Source organism: Staurois parvus, unplaced genomic scaffold, assembly GCF_062004578.1.
Source record: "Staurois parvus isolate SC_StPar_1 unplaced genomic scaffold, SC_StPar_1.0 ptg000002l, whole genome shotgun sequence".
NCBI classification, from domain to species: Eukaryota; Metazoa; Chordata; class Amphibia; order Anura; family Ranidae; genus Staurois; species Staurois parvus.
Genome location: NW_028317798.1, coordinates 2,666,685 through 2,683,434, shown reverse-complemented (window position 1 = coordinate 2,683,434; position 16,750 = coordinate 2,666,685). Strand labels below are relative to the sequence as shown.

The window sequence follows — 16,750 nt, the reverse complement described above, 5'->3', positions numbered from 1 at the left end:
TCTCTCATGGGTCCCTGTACGGCCTCCCATTGCTGCTGTCTCCATCGCCACACTCTGCTGCCATGTGCCACTTTCAGGTCTCTTCACACTGCTGGTGTGTTAAATTTTTTGACATAGGGTGCAGGCAGATTACGGGCCTCACATAGCTGCTGCCAGGCCCCTAATCTGCCATGGGCCCCTATATACCACCTCCTCCTGCTGCTGCCAGGTCCAGAGTCTCTCATGGGTCCCTGTACGGCCTCCCATTGCTGCTGTCTCCATCGCCACACTCTGCTGCCATGTGCCACTTTCAGGTCTCTTCACACTGCTGGTGTGTAAAATTTTTTGACATAGGGTGCTGCAAGATAACGGGCCTCACATAGCTGCTGCCAGGCCCCTAATCTGCCATGGGCCCCTATATACCGCCTCCTCATGCTGCTGCCAAGTCCAGAGTCTGTCATGGTCCCTGTACGGCCTCCCATTGCTGCTGTCTCCATCGCCACACTCTGCTGCCATGTGCCACTTTCAGGTCTCTTCACACTGCTGGTGTGTTAAATTTTTTGACATAGGGTGCAGGCAGATTACGGGCCTCACATAGCTGCTGCCAGGCCCCTAATCTGCCATGGGCCCCTATATACCACCTCCTCCTGCTGCTGCCAGGTCCAGAGTCTCTCATGGGTCCCTGTACGGCCTCCCATTGCTGCTGTCTCCATCGCCACACTCTGCTGCCATGTGCCACTTTCAGGTCTCTTCACACTGCTGGTGTGTTAAATTTTTTGACATAGGGTGCTGCAAGATAACGGGCCTCACATAGCTGCTGCCAGGCCCCTAATCTGCCATGGGCCCCTATATACCGCCTCCTCATGCTGCTGCCAAGTCCAGAGTCTGTCATGGTCCCTGTACGGCCTCCCATTGCTGCTGTCTCCATCGCCACACTCTGCTGCCATGTGCCACTTTCAGGTCTCTTCACACTGCTGGTGTGTTAAATTTTTTGACATAGGGTGCAGGCAGATTACGGGCCTCACATAGCTGCTGCCAGGCCCCTAATCTGCCATGGGCCCCTATATACCACCTCCTCCTGCTGCTGCCAGGTCCAGAGTCTCTCATGGGTCCCTGTACGGCCTCCCATTGCTGCTGTCTCCATCGCCACACTCTGCTGCCATGTGCCACTTTCAGGTCTCTTCACACTGCTGGTGTGTAAAATTTTTTGACATAGGGTGCTGCAAGATAACGGGCCTCACATAGCTGCTGCCAGGCCCCTAATCTGCCATGGGCCCCTATATACCGCCTCCTCATGCTGCTGCCAGGTCCAGAGTCTCTCATGGGTCCCTGTACGGCCTCCCATTGCTGCTGTCTCCATCGCCACACTCTGCTGCCATGTGCCACTTTCAGGTCTCTTCACACTGCTGGTGTGTAAAATTTTTTGACATAGGGTGCTGCAAGATAACGGGCCTCACATAGCTGCTGCCAGGCCCCTAATCTGCCATGGGCCCCTATATACCGCCTCCTCATGCTGCTGCCAAGTCCAGAGTCTGTCATGGTCCCTGTACGGCCTCCCATTGCTGCTGTCTCCATCGCCACACTCTGCTGCCATGTGCCACTTTCAGGTCTCTTCACACTGCTGGTGTGTTAAATTTTTTGACATAGGGTGCAGGCAGATTACGGGCCTCACATAGCTGCTGCCAGGCCCCTAATCTGCCATGGGCCCCTATATACCGCCTCCTCATGCTGCTGCCAAGTCTAGAGTCTCTCATGGGTCCCTGTACGGCCTCCCATTGCTGCTGTCTCCATCGCCACACTCTGCTGCCATGTGCCACTTTCAGGTCTCTTCACACTGCTGGTGTGTTAAATTTTTTGACATAGGGTGCTGCAAGATAACGGGCCTCACATAGCTGCTGCCAGGCCCCTAATCTGCCATGGGCCCCTATATACCGCCTCCTCATGCTGCTGCCAAGTCCAGAGTCTGTCATGGTCCCTGTACGGCCTCCCATTGCTGCTGTCTCCATCGCCACACTCTGCTGCCATGTGCCACTTTCAGGTCTCTTCACACTGCTGGTGTGTAAAATTTTTTGACATAGGGTGCTGCAAGATAACGGGCCTCACATAGCTGCTGCCAGGCCCCTAATCTGCCATGGGCCCCTATATACCGCCTCCTCATGCTGCTGCCAAGTCCAGAGTCTGTCATGGTCCCTGTACGGCCTCCCATTGCTGCTGTCTCCATCGCCACACTCTGCTGCCATGTGCCACTTTCAGGTCTCTTCACACTGCTGGTGTGTTAAATTTTTTGACATAGGGTGCAGGCAGATTACGGGCCTCACATAGCTGCTGCCAGGCCCCTAATCTGCCATGGGCCCCTATATACCGCCTCCTCATGCTGCTGCCAAGTCTAGAGTCTCTCATGGGTCCCTGTACGGCCTCCCATTGCTGCTGTCTCCATCGCCACACTCTGCTGCCATGTGCCACTTTCAGGTCTCTTCACACTGCTGGTGTGTTAAATTTTTTGACATAGGGTGCAGGCAGATTACGGGCCTCACATAGCTGCTGCCAGGCCCCTAATCTGCCATGGGCCCCTATATACCACCTCCTCCTGCTGCTGCCAGGTCCAGAGTCTCTCATGCCATGTGCCACTTTCAGGTCTCTTCACACTGCTGGTGTGTTTAATTTTTTGACATAGGGTGCAGGCAGATTACGGGCCTCACATAGCTGCTGCCAGGCCCCTAATCTGCCATGGGCCCCTATATACCGCCTCCTCATGCTGCTGCCAAGTCTAGAGTCTCTCATGGGTCCCTGTACGGCCTCCCATTGCTGCTGTCTCCATCGCCACACTCTGCTGCCATGTGCCACTTTCAGGTCTCTTCACACTGCTGGTGTGTTAAATTTTTTGACATAGGGTGCTGCAAGATAACGGGCCTCACATAGCTGCTGCCAGGCCCCTAATCTGCCATGGGCCCCTATATACCGCCTCCTCATGCTGCTGCCAAGTCCAGAGTCTGTCATGGTCCCTGTACGGCCTCCCATTGCTGCTGTCTCCATCGCCACACTCTGCTGCCATGTGCCACTTTCAGGTCTCTTCACACTGCTGGTGTGTTAAATTTTTTGACATAGGGTGCAGGCAGATTACGGGCCTCACATAGCTGCTGCCAGGCCCCTAATCTGCCATGGGCCCCTATATACCACCTCCTCCTGCTGCTGCCAGGTCCAGAGTCTCTCATGGGTCCCTGTACGGCCTCCCATTGCTGCTGTCTCCATCGCCACACTCTGCTGCCATGTGCCACTTTCAGGTCTCTTCACACTGCTGGTGTGTAAAATTTTTTGACATAGGGTGCTGCAAGATAACGGGCCTCACATAGCTGCTGCCAGGCCCCTAATCTGCCATGGGCCCCTATATACCGCCTCCTCATGCTGCTGCCAGGTCCAGAGTCTCTCATGGGTCCCTGTACGGCCTCCCATTGCTGCTGTCTCCATCGCCACACTCTGCTGCCATGTGCCACTTTCAGGTCTCTTCACACTGCTGGTGTGTAAAATTTTTTGACATAGGGTGCTGCAAGATAACGGGCCTCACATAGCTGCTGCCAGGCCCCTAATCTGCCATGGGCCCCTATATACCGCCTCCTCATGCTGCTGCCAAGTCCAGAGTCTGTCATGGTCCCTGTACGGCCTCCCATTGCTGCTGTCTCCATCGCCACACTCTGCTGCCATGTGCCACTTTCAGGTCTCTTCACACTGCTGGTGTGTTAAATTTTTTGACATAGGGTGCAGGCAGATTACGGGCCTCACATAGCTGCTGCCAGGCCCCTAATCTGCCATGGGCCCCTATATACCGCCTCCTCATGCTGCTGCCAAGTCTAGAGTCTCTCATGGGTCCCTGTACGGCCTCCCATTGCTGCTGTCTCCATCGCCACACTCTGCTGCCATGTGCCACTTTCAGGTCTCTTCACACTGCTGGTGTGTTAAATTTTTTGACATAGGGTGCTGCAAGATAACGGGCCTCACATAGCTGCTGCCAGGCCCCTAATCTGCCATGGGCCCCTATATACCGCCTCCTCATGCTGCTGCCAAGTCCAGAGTCTGTCATGGTCCCTGTACGGCCTCCCATTGCTGCTGTCTCCATCGCCACACTCTGCTGCCATGTGCCACTTTCAGGTCTCTTCACACTGCTGGTGTGTTAAATTTTTTGACATAGGGTGCAGGCAGATTACGGGCCTCACATAGCTGCTGCCAGGCCCCTAATCTGCCATGGGCCCCTATATACCACCTCCTCCTGCTGCTGCCAGGTCCAGAGTCTCTCATGGGTCCCTGTACGGCCTCCCATTGCTGCTGTCTCCATCGCCACACTCTGCTGCCATGTGCCACTTTCAGGTCTCTTCACACTGCTGGTGTGTAAAATTTTTTGACATAGGGTGCTGCAAGATAACGGGCCTCACATAGCTGCTGCCAGGCCCCTAATCTGCCATGGGCCCCTATATACCGCCTCCTCATGCTGCTGCCAGGTCCAGAGTCTCTCATGGGTCCCTGTACGGCCTCCCATTGCTGCTGTCTCCATCGCCACACTCTGCTGCCATGTGCCACTTTCAGGTCTCTTCACACTGCTGGTGTGTAAAATTTTTTGACATAGGGTGCTGCAAGATAACGGGCCTCACATAGCTGCTGCCAGGCCCCTAATCTGCCATGGGCCCCTATATACCGCCTCCTCATGCTGCTGCCAAGTCCAGAGTCTGTCATGGTCCCTGTACGGCCTCCCATTGCTGCTGTCTCCATCGCCACACTCTGCTGCCATGTGCCACTTTCAGGTCTCTTCACACTGCTGGTGTGTTAAATTTTTTGACATAGGGTGCAGGCAGATTACGGGCCTCACATAGCTGCTGCCAGGCCCCTAATCTGCCATGGGCCCCTATATACCGCCTCCTCATGCTGCTGCCAAGTCTAGAGTCTCTCATGGGTCCCTGTACGGCCTCCCATTGCTGCTGTCTCCATCGCCACACTCTGCTGCCATGTGCCACTTTCAGGTCTCTTCACACTGCTGGTGTGTTAAATTTTTTGACATAGGGTGCTGCAAGATAACGGGCCTCACATAGCTGCTGCCAGGCCCCTAATCTGCCATGGGCCCCTATATACCGCCTCCTCATGCTGCTGCCAAGTCCAGAGTCTGTCATGGTCCCTGTACGGCCTCCCATTGCTGCTGTCTCCATCGCCACACTCTGCTGCCATGTGCCACTTTCAGGTCTCTTCACACTGCTGGTGTGTAAAATTTTTTGACATAGGGTGCTGCAAGATAACGGGCCTCACATAGCTGCTGCCAGGCCCCTAATCTGCCATGGGCCCCTATATACCGCCTCCTCATGCTGCTGCCAAGTCCAGAGTCTGTCATGGTCCCTGTACGGCCTCCCATTGCTGCTGTCTCTATCGCCACACTCTGCCATGTGCCACTTTCAGGTCTCCTCACACTGCTGGTGGTTTCCATTTTTGTCATAGGGTGCTGTATGGCCTCCCATTGCTGCTGCCTCCACCGCCACACTGTGGCTCCACACTCTGGTTTTGGCCCCGTGACTGCCCAAATGAGTGAAGTGTGCGGTGATTCTAAGATCGACGGCACTCATCTGCATGTCATACTGACTGACAGTATTATTTCTCTTCCCCAGCAGACTCCAAGGGCATTTAAATTAAAGGTACAGTGTTCTGCACTAATATTAAGTCTCTCTGAAGCCTAGAAACACCCTTTTTTAAGTTAAATTCACAGCGAATTTATTCGACTCGAATCGAATATTGTCCACGAATTCGCCGAATCAGTCGAATCGAATTTTTCATTTCTTCGCTCATCTCTAGTCATGACATACCGCGAGATGACTGGATCAATATGAAGCAGCATACAGGAATGCTGTACATTCCTGTATGTGATGCGCTGTTTGGCCGGTATTGGTCAACACGCAATGTGAGTGTACTATTCTTATCTGATCGGTAAAACAGTTATATACGGTTTTACACTATGGGCTGGTCCCGTGTTTTTTATCTTTCAGAGCTATTGAGGGTGACAGAGGATCCTAAATTTGGAGCACTGATGGTCCATTGGCAAGTGGGTGGCCAGAACAACCCCAAGAGAGCCGTTGGACCATTTGCTCTATATAATAATTAAGCTGCTGACTTTCTCTGCCTTCTCATTGACACTGGGTGTTTTTTTGTGAATATTTCTCAGCACTGCACTTCCTTTGGAGGATTTATTGGATTCATTTTGATAACTTTTTTTTGGGGAATACACACGTTCTGGCAGCACTGCATGATATTGCATATGGTTTCCTGGGCTATTCTAACTTTTCATGTATATTTTTTGTTGTTGTATTTGGGAAGGGGTAGAGGACACTACACTATTATCTATCATTGGATATTCTCACCAAACGTATCAGTTCTGACAGATAACAAGTAACACAAGTTGTCATGACACAGAGATATGAAGTTCATATCATGTTTTCAGCTACATGTCGAATATACAAACAGACACTAACTGGCAGAAGAAGGGACTTTTAGGGAGATCATACATTAGTCAGGTTTTTTTTCCATTCAATCAGTGGTTTGAAAGAAAACAATTGACCCAATTTCCCCTTCCACACATGTGAGGTGGATGGGGAAATCCTCCCCACTAAGCGATTGTATTCGGACAGCGAGGAGACTTCCCTGTCACCAGAATACACTGATTAGCACTGCAGTCTTTAGCCTGCTGCGTTGACTGAATGGGCAAATTTTGACAGGGCGGTTGTAAATTAATTAGTCAAATCGGTAGACCAACTTCTGTACAACCACAGAAAAATGCAGGCAGGGCACAGGACAAAGCACTAGGGACAAAATGTATGTGAAATGGTTTGATACAGTAATGTTTTACTATGTTATTTTAGTGTATTGAGTGAATGTCACAATATGTCATTCAAATTTCTCGCCGTTCCGTCCCCCGTACGTGCCGACGCTCGCAGATGACAGATGCCGGCATCCGCCGGAGTACATTACAGGGGACACTGCAGGAGGGACATCGTGGGAGCGCAGGACAAGGTAAGTGACCGAGGGATCCCGGAGCAGCACCGCATGGTAAGCCCGAGTGTAGCTCGGGGGTAACCGCTTGTGGTACTGAAACTTTACCCCAAGCTACACTCGGGAATACCGCCAGGGGGGTTAATAAAGGAGTTGTTTGTATTCCCTATCAGTATACCTATGTCCACTGTGTCCGCAGCAAAGACATAATATTCATTGTCCCCAAACTACTGGATGTACTACATAAAATAAAATGGCAGGAGAAGAAGGTTAGCATCAACCACACTTCCAAAATTTGCAATAAAATTCTGGCAGAATTTACAGAAAATGACAAATACAGAGAGAACCATAGACAATCCTAATACTGGCTGAAAGCACAAGTCAATAAAATGATATAAAGGCTGCGCGCAGGCAGGGCAAGGAGTCATTGCTCAGGTTAGATCTATAGCTGCCCACATGACAAATGAAGGCAGCTCTACAGTGGGTGTCAGGTGCATGGCATCACAGGCTTAAAACAACTACAAGGCCTTCACAGCTGAAACAGATCTGGTCTTTGGCAATCTATAAACGTTTCTCCAGAGGCTGCTGCTTCTTTGTGAAATATGGCTCCATAAATCAGTCTGGAAAAGTGGCACTTGTGCACTTCGTCATCTATCATTGCAGAGAAAGCTTCCAGGCAGGACCAGGCTTGTCACAATTGGCATTGATAAAATACATGCTACTTACATACAAGAGATGCTAAAGCTACAATAGAAAAAAATGGAAAGAGAAAACGAAAAAAAAAAAAAAAAAAAAAGAGAAAAACACATCCTGCTGGTGTTAGCACGCTTGAGGCAGTGGCAGGAGCTTTAGCAACTCGTCTTCAAAAGGCATAAAGCCAAAGCTCTTGCAACCTGCAGAAATTGGCTAAGCCTGTAGCCCTCGGCTCCTTTAAGTTGAAACATCTTCAAAGTCTTGCAATCTAACTGTGGGGCACAGCACCTGCCACCCCAGATTTCATTATATCTGCTCTTGGCAGCTCTCTGTTCAAAAAAGCTAAAGCAGAAGGGATAGAAGGCGATTGTGCAAAGAGTAGAAACTGAAGAGGCAGAAGAATATGCTTTTCTAGAGCACTGCAAGTGACTAAAACCAGCAGATAAAATGAAGAGAGTCACTAGTGATAGAACAAGAACCAAAAACTGCAGGAAAATGAAGTCACTGTAAGGGCTCAAACATGAGGCTACCAAATTAATACAAAGCAAAGATTCAAGCAGCATATAAGGCCTTTAATGTACACTCCACACAAAACTGAACGTTAAAAGAAGTCTTAGTGAAAGGCTGAAATTGCTGAATTTCTCATAAACAGTTTGTTGTCATTAGCTTTTCAATTCATTGAGCTCCTAAGCCAAAAAAAGCATGTAAAACTCAGGTCTGTAACTCAATGTCAAGCCCAGTGGATCAACTTGGCAGGCAAATAGCACTTTCAAAAAGACACCTTGGGAATGGCAATGTACATATTTCTCTATGTTCCTCTACCCCTTCAGTAACCAGTGATACTTAAAATCCAGGTGCCCAGAATCAACTGAGAAGCAGTTAACTGAATCAGAACTCAAAACTTGCCTACCCAAAATCACGTTTACATTCTTTTAAGGGTATAAGGCTTTTATTTGGTGCATTGCTTAATAAATCTCTTACTGCTTATTTCATACTTTATGCTAGTATTTGAACAGAACTGTGTGTAAGAATTGCAGAAACTTAAAGTAGAACTACAGGCAAAACTTTTTTTTTCATTTTGGATAGAGTAATGGACGGGCATAACCAGTCAGTCTATTTTTTTGCCATCTGCATCCCATTAGGGAGAATTCCCTTAATTTTCTGTCCCCTAACAGCCAAAACAGCTGAAAGAAGTGTCAATGGACTATGAGCGCACTGATCACAACACTCATATTCCATTGAGAACTACAAGTGGCAAATGGGACTTTTAGTACATTCATTCACAGGTGCAGCTGTGTGGGCAAAGCCCTGCCCAGCCATGAAAATTTAAAAAGTGGCAGCTGCTGCGGGGGGAGAAGAACCCCTTCGTGCTGTCATGTTGTGGTGGTGAGGGGGTATGGGACTTAACATGTTACACCCTAAATGAGGGTGTAATGTAGCTAAAGTTGGAGTTTGCCTTTCAAGCTGGAGAACATGGCACTACATGATAGCACTTTTGATCTAAATTCATGGCAGCCCCAAGCCATGCAGGGGAGTACAGCTCCAGTCATAAGAGTTGGGTTGAGCTGCAGATGCGCACAGTAGGAAATGGACATAACAGGGACTTATTTCTGACAAAGCTTAGTGGTGCTGGGCAGGAATCTACAGTGAAGAAATTTTAGGTAGTTGGCTGCCACTCAGAGAGACGAGGGGGATGGGATTTTAACTTTACTAAACTGGAAATTTCCTTCTGCAGTGGTTCCCACTATTTTTCAGAGATCACATGACTAAATTACAGATTATGTGACTAAAGGTCTGTGCATTGGATCAAACCACTGGTCATTACAGATCCAGAAGCATTACTTTCTCCAGCAAGTGTAAGAGGTTTACGGCTGCAGTTAAATTTTGTTCTTACCAGGGAGTGGAGAGGTCTTCATGTGATGACTGGCTCATTGGTAACATGATGGACCACATTAAGTGAAAATAATGGCCAAAGATAGTGACAAAATGGCAGATATGATAAGCAACTATTATGTGACTGCCGATGGCATTAACGGTAGATACATAACAGTTGGAATTGCAAGGTGAAGCAGAACCCTCTGGAAGTGAAAGGTTTCACAGAAAATAAGAATCCAAGACCTTCAACATTTTATTAGCAATGTATGCTATAATCCAAGCATTGTCCAAGAACCTTTCAAATATACCAGAGCTAAAAATACATATGTATATATCACACATGGCACTTGCTGTCTCCCTGGGTCTGTAGTACAGGACATATCAGACTGCAGAAAAAGGATTGTCTTTTTTTTTTTTTAATTCTTCAGCAGTATTCAAATGCTCCTTTCATTAAACTTGTTTAATTAGAATCCAGCTGCTAATTTGCAAGTCGATACCAGAGGGTGCAGGACAGCCTTCCTTTGAATACTGTCCCTGTGATCTACTGTGCTCACACACTGCCATCCTTCAGTAGCCTCCGCAAGCTTTTCTGACAATTAGTGCAGGAGAAGCTGTATTGATCTTGACAGGGAAAATATTAATCTTCTTCCCGTTTTAATGAACCATAATCTTCAAGGGGGTTTATTCTCTTGCTTGCTGTGGCAACTCGCGACAATGGGTAATCTTAGCCACATCCCGCATAACAACTAAATGCAAATAAGATTGCTGCTGTCTGAGAAGATACCACTTTGCCCTTCAGAGAGAAAATCAAAACTGTTACAAGTTACCCCTCGTCAACAGTATCAGCTATTTTGAGCTGTTTAGCAGTCTGACACAGCGCAGGGTAGCATTGTATTCATAGACTGTCACTATCCACATGAAAACTACTAAATCATTTTCATTACAGATTTATTGGTCTCAATCAATTTTCTGAGGCTGGCAGTGAAACCCAGTTTAATTAAGCTGCTTCCTATTAATATTCCAGCAACTTCTGGCACATTACAGTAATATTTTGGGTATTGTGTAGTTATTCAAAAAGCAAACAAAGGCACCAGGTAACTGTTTTTACAAAACCAGCATCAGATCAATTGAAATTATGACATTTTTGGTTATCCCATTATGCAATTGCATACATGCAATTGGGCTTTATTGCTATACATTACAAATGATGGACAGAGAAGCAAAAACATTTCTAAGAAAGTTGATTTCTAAGACTGAGATACAGTCAACTACTTGGCAAGTGATATTAGTAAAATCTTATCTTAAGATACTGCATAGACAGAGGAGGTAGTTTGGGAAGAACACAGTACAACAAAGTCTGCTATGGTTTGAAAGTGTTATCTTTGCTATAAGCAGTCATTAAAATTAGGTTAAAGGCATTGTACACTTTCAATTGTATTAATTGTTATAATTAGGTGTTTGTGTAGTTATAGTCCCTGTTTTTCTTTGCTTTACCCTGCAAAGATAGGCTCACAAGCTGTGTCTGCAGTTTGTGGTGTAATGGCTGATTGATTCCCCTATGTCCTTATATTGCTTCAAATAGCTGGCCCCTACACAATGCACCAAAGGAATAGGACCATCTTTCTGGTCTGGGTCACACAAAGTCCAATCTATGTCTCACTGTCCCCCTTAGGCACCATCACACATGTAGGAGTGTTAATGTGATAAAAAAAAAACTGCATGGAGTGAACTATATGTGTCTCTAAATGCTCTGCCTGCTTGTGTCTGTGTCAGATCTAATTACTACGTATGAGCAGAAGAAAGGGGCATGTCTGCCAAAACGCGTCAGCAGGTACTATTATTCATTTGAACCTAAGGAGTTCCATGATAGGCTTGCTTCTGGTTCCTGGGTTTTATACAACACTACTATTCACATTGACTTTGTGAATATAATTAGTATATGTTACCCTTTATTAAAGTGCTTGAGATAATGAACTAGGTGTCTGTGCCCTTTGTGGTTTTTTTTTTTTGTTGACAAATGAACAGCATGTGTGAACGGCATGATACTTGCACATGCGCAGAAGTGAAATCTTTGGCAAATGGGATTCCACATGTCTGTGTTTAAAATAGAGATTCCCATGATAAATACCTGTACATATGTTGCAGTTTTTCCACTGGCAGCACAAAATACAGGTTTATTTCGGTTTTGTTTTTTTTAACAAAACGTTTAGCTTTGCGTATGCACATTACCATGCTCGACGAGATGGTCAGGGTTTTTCTATTTTTCAGAAATTTCAATTTAAATACAAAATAACGTGCATTTCCTACTGCATGATATAGGAACGGAAAGCACAAAAGTAACATTATTTCAACATGCACAGCAAACCGGGACCACTGTATGCTAGATAGGTTTAAGGAGTGTGATTATTATGAGTGTGGGCATCTGCATACACCTGTAGGCCCACAATGTTTTATCCTTGCTCTTGTTATTTGCTTTAGTTAATAGGCTATGGTATACCACTGATCACCATCATACACTTCTTAAATTGGCCTAATTTAGAACAGGATGTTATGATTTCTGAATAAGAAGTCAAAATACTATGCTACTTTCTTTTATTTATTTCAGGAACTTATATAGCGCTGTCAGTTTACGCAGCTGTTTACATTTATATATTGTACATTCACATCAATCCCTAACCCTCAAGGGGCGCACAATCTAAGGTCCCTAACTTACATTCATACATGCACATACTAGGGCCAATTTAGACAGGAGCCAATTAACCTACCAGCATGTCTTTGGAGTATGGGAGGAGACCGAAGTACCTAGAGGAAATCCACACAGGCACAGGGAGAACATGCAAACATGGCAGGCAGTTGGTGCTGTGTTTGGGATTCGACCCAATGACCCTAGTACTGCCAGGTGGAAGCGCTAAACCATTTAGCCACTGTGCTGCCCTTTTAGGCAGTTGTGTACTTAAATAAGACCTAAACCAACAACTTCAAACCCAAAAAAACAATAACAAAAAAAAAAAAGAAAAAAGAAAGGTACCTTGATCATACTATATAATCTCTATTCTTCATCTTTACGATTGGCTGGGTACTGATCTACAGTGTTAAAGAGGAGCCAAGAGTGTCTGCTGAATAAGGCTAGGTTCACACTTGAGCAGGTTTGCGGCCTGTATTTCCTGCAAAAAGAGGTGCCTCTACCATTTTAAAAACGCAGCCATGCCATGCGATTTCCATGCAGTTCCCGCACCCGGAAACACGCTGCGGGTTAACAAGCGTGGAGATGCTATTAAGAATGAATGGTAGATTTGGTTGCGGGAGTGGTAACAGCTACGATTCTCACACACACATCACCCACTCAAGTGTGAACCTAGACTGTACATCTGAATTATAAATACTTTGTAACCATATTATTGTTACAAAGTATTTAGACTAGCTCTTTTAAGTGCAGATCAAAGCAGCTTCCTTTGATCTGCATACAATGTCAATTAAAGCAACCTTGCAAACGAAATATCGTTTTATTTTCAAAACAAAAAAAACTATACCCATTTAACCCCTTAGCTCTTAGAACTACTTCTTCCCCTTATCTATATTTTTTCTGCCTTTTTTTTTGTAAGCATTATTCATGAAACTTTTTTTGGGTTACCTTTGCTCTTTTTTTTTTTTTGCAGCAACACATTTAAGAAACACGCAGTTCCCAGTACCACTGTTTTGTTAGCTTTAAAGTACAAAGTAAGTGTTGAACTGTTGTGTCATGTAATCACTAAATGTGTGCTTTCTTTAAACTGCTAAAAAGATGCCTTTAAGTTTTGCCAGATAGTATAGCAGCTACCACTGACATCAGTGCTGCAGATATAATAAACATGAGTTCAGATGTCTTTGCCGCCATCTACGGTTGCCTATTCACAAAAACACAAAACTGCACCTGACTTTTTCAAGGGTCAAATCAACTCAGTTAAATACAGATATGAATCATAAAGGAATAGTTTACCTAAGAAACACTTCTGTGTGACCTATAATTTTGTGATCTGCCAAACTATGTTATTTTGGTGGCAATACATAAATCACATACTGCAGAGTCTGCTCTTCTCTTGACTGTCCTGACTACTGTGAATTTTACCTTTTGTAAGATCTCCTTTGCTAAAAGGGTATCATCAAAAAACAAATGAATGAAGCAGTGTAGCACTTAATAGCATGGACCCTACTTAAATCTGCTCCTAAAATTATTCATTTAAAAACTACCTACATAAAAAGCGAACAATGTGCAAAGTGTAACAATATATTGCTCATTAAATATCCAAATAAAATCACTTAGGTCTCATGTACACTGGACATTGTTACAGCTGCTTCTACGAACATCTTTTTTTTCCTCTAAACTCCCCTGAATGTTAGCCTATGTGTTCATGCACACAAACGTTTAGAGGAGTTTAGAGGCAAAAGCTTTTATAGGTAGGAAAAAAAAAAAAATCACTGCCAGTGCATCCAGGAGTAGCAGTTTTGGCAGAAAAAAAAACTCTTGACACTTCACAACGCGTCTACATGCGCAACAACGCTAGAAGCATTTAGCACTTGAGCATTAATTTCAATTAATTTAAATTATTTATTCTGGCCAATGAAATAACGCCCAAATGCTTGATGCAGCTAAATGCACCTAAAAGCGCTACAACGTTTACAAGCATCAGGCTTTTTTTTTTCTGCCAAAACGCTGCCAGGAAGAAAGGCTTCTAGAAGAGTCAGGAAAACATTCTGTGCACATGGGGCCTCAAAATAACATGATTTCTTTGTCTCAATTGAAATTGATCAAAGCGCTTGAGTATTTAAAATAAAAAAGGGATTGTGTATACACAAAAAATGCATTAAAAAAAAAAAACAGTTTGAATGTTACATTTCCACCACACAGTGTTGTGTTTCCACGATAATCCCTTCAGGAATCAAACTTGCCCATTTTGCTATGACCTTAAAAATTATAAAAGGTCACATGAAGTTGAAGATGTAATTCCCAACGACCAGATAATGACCTCAATTAAGGAATTAGCTCATCCTCTCATCTCAATGCAAACAAAAAAACTGCCTAATGACACATTTATTAAAATGGTAAATATAGTAAAACTCATTTGCGCACTTTTATCACTTTTTGGTAATTAGTTTGCATATAAGCAACTTAAAAGCAGATTTTAAATGAAGTTTATTTTATTAAGCTCACAACGGTTTCAATTGTTTGATGTTATCGGAAGGTCAAGTTATAGTTTGTGAAAAAAAAATATTAAAAATAGCGCTACACCTAAAATTACCCAACTCTTAATACAATGGCTGTAATATTAAAGTGGTTGGAAACCCTTGCCTCCAAATAGACCCATGCAGTCATTAATGTGATATGAAGTGATTGTTGTTCCCCAAAATAAAAAAAAACTAATTGCTGGTTTTCTACTTTTATTTTGTGCAATTTGTTCTCTATACTGGGACTACAATCATCCTTCCTTCCGATCCTAAAAGCAGCTGGTGGTCGTGTTGCCCTTGCAGCTCTCAGTCATGCCCACAAGCCAAAGAAAAGGATGGCTTGAGTGCGTGACTTAGAGGATGACTGGAGCTTTCTCATGAATGAGGACATTTGTTTTATCATTCATTAGAAATCAGGTGACATCAGAGATGGGGCAGGGATACAGCAGAGAGTGGGGGGAAGAAACACCAAAGGTATGAAGAAAGTGCCTGTGTGCAGCCAAATTTAGCTGTGAAGGGCAAACATAGTCCACAGAAGAGATGAGGGTTGCTGAATGCCTGGATTGAACAGTTGTTTCCAATCAGGCATTCAGCAATTTGAAATGTGGTTAATAAAAGTATTACATTGCCCAAATAAAGGGGAGACTTACTTTTGACTGGAATTTCAATTTAATATTACATAAAGAACGTGCAAAAATAACAGTTTGTGCTACATTCTTTGCTTGCTAGCAATAAAGTGTCACTAAATTCACATCATGAAAAACTATCAGTAAATGTTGTATTGCATGCTATCCATACTCACTATAATATTCATTTTCCGTATTCTGCAAACAAAACAGGTTAATCCCTCTATTCTCTATCTCCCCCTTTTTTTCCAAGTCCCCAATTCAGCTAGAGATTTTGTAAAACAGTGTTAGCAACTCTGCACATGCTCAGTTTTCAGTGAGCTTCTTTGCTGAGCATTTCCTCCTTTTCACATCTGAGCAGCCAATATAACTATAGAGCCACACATATGGGCAAATACACAGTGGTAAATGACAGACCACTCCCTCCCACCTCCATGCCCTCTAACCAACTAAACACAATGGGGGCAGGATATTACATGTAGATTGATGGAGGCTTCACCTGCCTCTTATTCTAAGAAATAGGCTGGAGCACAATGACACAGGCTGTGACAGGAGGAAATCCACCCACACCATGTTATTTCCACAAAATAATAAAGATTTGATTTCAAATATACACTATATTTGTATGACAATTTAAAATGGTTAGCTGATATTAAATTATTTATTTTTTCTCTGTATTCCAAAGGTTGTGTTTTTTCTTTGAACATGTGACCAGCAGCAGAGGACTAGAAGCTCCTCCTGCTTATATTTCCCTGCAGACAGTCAGGGACAGAGCTGGGTCATGTGACAGCTGTATATCGGTTAGGAAAAGGGTACCTGGATTTCTTAATTAAAATCATTACAGTGCCATCATCCACATACAGAAAGAGAAGGGATAATGTAAATTAAACGGTGTGTTTAGCATCATTTTAACATTATCCTTACACCCACATAGGATCGTTAAAAGAGTATATAGCCCCTTTTTTTCAGTTTTTGCAAGCTAGCCATTGTAGCAAGATCTAATTGCACTCAGGTACAGCACCAGCTTTGTTATACGCAGCACACTTGTTTAAAGATCTGGTACAGAAAAATACTACGCTCAGCATAGGCTTTAGAAATAAATGGCTGATCTTCTGCCCAATTCAGCTTAGTCTTCGTGCAACATTTACACTGAAGGCTTTAAGTTATTGACCTGTATTGACTACTTTTAGTATGTGTGACAGCTTGTCTTCATGATGCAACTTACCTGAGCAGTAACAATTGCTCACAAGACTGCTAATTTATGTGGTCAATAGGAGATAGGATCTTGCTGAGGCAGATATGTGATATTTACATCCTCTGCTGTCTTATTGAAGCAGCTCTAGTCTTCATTTTACTAACCA

General features: G+C 44.5%; 1 protein-coding gene across 1 annotated transcript in view; it reads right to left on the bottom strand.

Annotated features, from left to right (window-relative positions):
- LOC149474726 (proteasome subunit beta type-7-like) overlaps nucleotides 1-16,750 on the bottom strand; it is a 122,669-nt gene that overhangs the window by 25,060 nt on the left and 80,859 nt on the right. The window lies entirely within an intron of this gene.